The sequence below is a fragment of the Ursus arctos genome, unplaced genomic scaffold (genome assembly GCF_023065955.2).
Source record: "Ursus arctos isolate Adak ecotype North America unplaced genomic scaffold, UrsArc2.0 scaffold_6, whole genome shotgun sequence".
Taxonomy (NCBI): domain Eukaryota; kingdom Metazoa; phylum Chordata; class Mammalia; order Carnivora; family Ursidae; genus Ursus; species Ursus arctos.
In genome coordinates, this window is record NW_026623078.1 from 73,779,544 (window position 1) to 73,783,179 (window position 3,636).

General features: G+C 42.5%; 1 non-coding gene across 1 annotated transcript; it reads right to left on the bottom strand.

Moving 5' to 3' along the window:
- Positions 1-3,203: 3,203 nt before the first annotated feature.
- LOC113253100 (U6 spliceosomal RNA) lies at positions 3,204-3,313 on the bottom strand. Its single transcript, XR_003315241.2, has one exon. It is a non-coding gene; the product is annotated as a U6 spliceosomal RNA (small nuclear RNA).
- Between the last annotated feature and the right edge of the window lie 323 nt (positions 3,314-3,636).

The window sequence follows — 3,636 nt, forward strand, 5'->3', positions numbered from 1 at the left end:
ATGAACATCAGAAAATCACCTACTGAACTCAAGACTCCATGACTGAGTCTGTCTTGCTCTAGCTCTGCCCCTATCATCCAGCTCGACATCTAGCAAATTAGCAGGTGCTCAAGAATATATAGGAACTAAGTGAATGAGCACGTGAAAGACCAAGAGAGGAGGAAGGAATCCTTGATGAGCTCATGAGGAGGCCCCTCCCAGATGCCCAAGGACAGTGCCACCCTCTTTCCTCTGGGCCCCCACAGCATGTCAGCTAAGCCTGTGCAGTCACTCTTACCACTCGTATGGCACTGGGCACCAGCTTCCCTTGTCGGGCACAGTTTATGCCATATTTCAGTGGCACATGATAACTGCAAAATAATCACTAACAACTTAATTTTAGGGACCCACTTGATCATGTAATTTTCTTCATCCTCTCACCTCTTTCTACAGCCTTGCCTGACTCCCCACCTTTCACCTTATCCTTCTTGTCTTCAGAAGATTTCAGACCTCCTCCCTTTACCCCAGTGTTACTGGCTGAGATGCCTTCCCCTGCACCTTTTTCTCTGCTTGCTTAAATCCTCTACTCCTCACAGCTCACAGAAACTATCCCCCTGACCCTCCTCACCCTACAGGAACATTTCTCTTATGGCTCTCAGGTCACTTTCAGGTCTCTTTAATAACGGTGATGATAATCATCGTGGCTACCATTTTTTGACTACCAGAATGAATCACAGGTGCTTTATATAGTACATAAATATAGACATTTCTGTAATCTTTCACACACCATTCACAAAGATGAGAAACTGAGGCACAACCAAGTTAAATACCTTCCTGGGAGTCAGGCAACTGGTAAATGATAGGGTATTTAAACCTGGCCATTATCCATTCCTTCATTCATCCATTCATTTCTTCATTGAACAGATAGTTACTGAGTGTCTGTGGGGTATTATTTCCAGACTTGGACACATTTTGGAGTGGCAAACACCAGTTCTGCTGCTGTTCAGACAAACTGAAGGCAGACAAAGGAGGGAAACCAGAAGGGATTACAGACTAACTGACTCAAAATCAAGCCAGGCAGGCAAAAGGGAAGAGCATGGAGATGAGTTTCAGTTTCAGACGAGAGCCCTGAAAGGAGAACAGTTCTCATAGGGAGTAGCTTCCCTCCTCCGGGGCTCCTGGTTGAATGAAATCCCTGAATGAGGAACGAGTGTTGGGACTTGTTTTATTGGTATTTACAAAAGTAGGTTTTAAAGGATCAGCAATTTGCAGATTCCACTTGGATGCGTCACACCCATCTTTCATTCATCACACAAAAGAGAGCGGGGAAGGTGAAGGCACTGACTTCGAAAGCCTATGTATTGTGAAAGGGGCAGCCTGGGACTCAGTGAATGATTTTTCCAGAAGGAAGGCAACAGCAGTGCCCAGGACAGGTGTTTATCTCTCTCTCCCATCTTCCAGGCAGTGAGGTGCTTGTCAGTTCACCCTTTCAGGCTCTACTCAATCAAGGTTGGTGCTCAGCAAACAATCACCTGTATTTGGAATCATCTTTTTACCTCCAGGTCCTCTTCTTCAGTAGATTGTCAACTCTTCAAGGACAGGGGATGTTCTATTCATTGTTTCCTGCCTCTGTGCCCCATGTGGCACCTAACACCATGCTAATAAGAGCTTGTAGGAAATAAGAGAGGGATAAAGGGAGAGAGGAAAAGAAAGGAAGGAAGGAGAAACAGAAGCAGCCAAGGATGCTTATTTGATATCTTATAAGATAATATTAAAGGAATGCACTCGCAAGCAAGAGTTCTGGGTTCAAACTCCAATGTGGGCAGTGTCCGTACATCGATAAACAGGTCATGCAGACTCATGGAGCCTCAACTTCTTACTCTGGGAAGTAGAAATAATAGTTCCTACATCATCAGATTGCTCGGGAAATTAAATAAGGTAACACACTGGGCAACATTTTATAAATTTGTCTAGCTATATATGTTAAAATGGTTATTGAAAGATGGTTTGACAAGAATTAAATGCTCTTTAAGACTTCAAAGAACTACCATTGGAAGTTGAAGCTCGTGGCTTTTAACAGGATGTTGCTGGCTTATGGGGGCCATGTTCCTTTTCGAGATGACTCGAGTGACCAGCAAACACATTCTCTGTAAGGTCTGATATTGGACGAAGAGACACCTGGAGTGTGGATTAAAGAGAAAATATTCAAGTCTGCCATTGTCAACAGCAACACTGGTTGTGTTTGACAGTGAGTGAATTCTTTCACTTCTACCAGCATTTATTGAACTCTTACTGCACACATGGCATACTGATAAGGAACAGAGAGCAAAGATCATTAAGAGTCACCTCATCCACCTTGATGTTCAGTCCACTTCCTTCCCTACAACTGATTTCTCCATGTGCCCAACAAGAGGTTAAGAAGAGCTATCTCAGACTTTCTACCATGACCTTTTGCAATTTTATAATGCTTGAATGCCAGGGTTTAAAGAGAAATTGTGATTATCTTCTTGGTTCTTCTGGGATAAAGCTATTTGCTAGGAATCCCAAATTGATGTCAGCTCCAAACAATAGCATGTATGCAATTCACAAAGCACTCTCTAATACCTTTGCCTACTGGAAGCTCACTCCAACCCTGCAGGGGAGTGTTCTTAGACTCCTTTACAAAGAAATAACTGCGTCTTCAAAGGACTAAATTGTATTTTTTTTAAAAAGAATAAAAATAATAATAAAAGGACTAAATCATTTGCCGAGGTCACTGAGAAAGAACTTAGCTGGGTTAGCACATAAAACCAGATTTTCTATTTCTTTCTTTCTTTCTTTCTTTCTTTCTTTCTTTCTTTCCTTCCTTCCTTCTTTCTTTTTCTTTCTTTCTTTCTTTCTTTCTTTCTTTCTTTCTTTCTTTCTTTCTTTCTTTCTTTTATTTTTAAAGATTTTATTTATTTATTTGACAGAGAGACAGCCAGCGAGAGAGGGAACACAAGCAGGGGGAGTGGGAGAGGAAGAAGCAGGCTCCCAGCGGAGGAACCTGATGTGGGGCTCAATCCCAGAACGTCGGGATCACACCCTGAGCTGAACGAAGGTGGACGCTTAATGACTGCGCTACCCAGGCGCCCCTCTATTTCTTTCTTTCCTTTCCTTTTCTTTCTTTCTTTCTTTCTTTCTTTCTTTCTTTCTTTCTTTCTTTCTTTCTTCTTTCTTTCTTGTTTTTATTTGAATTCCATCTAAAAAATATGGAATGCTCCGCAAATTTTGTGTCATCCTTGAGCAGAGACCATACTAACCTACTCTGCATCATTCCAATTTTTAGTAAATGTGCTTCTGGAGAAGCCAGCACCAGATTTTCTATTCCAAAAAGGATTTTTTCCATCGTCTTTTCTCTGCAAGAGCTTTCCTGACCAGGTGATTGAAGACATAGGCTCAGGAAAGCTGAATTTAGCCAGAGGCCGATGGACCCTTCCAAAAACCTGCCGTCCCCCCTCAAGCACTTGAGAGCCCAGAGTGGGTTAAGTCTTCCCTGGCTCAGTCCCAACAGACATTAAATTCACCTGTGCTTGCTCTGAAATAAATCAGTGTCCTTTTCTGCTGCTGCTGTTGTCTGGAAATAATGCAAATGCAATGGGCCTGCACTGACATTGTGCTTCCCTGGAAGGATACACA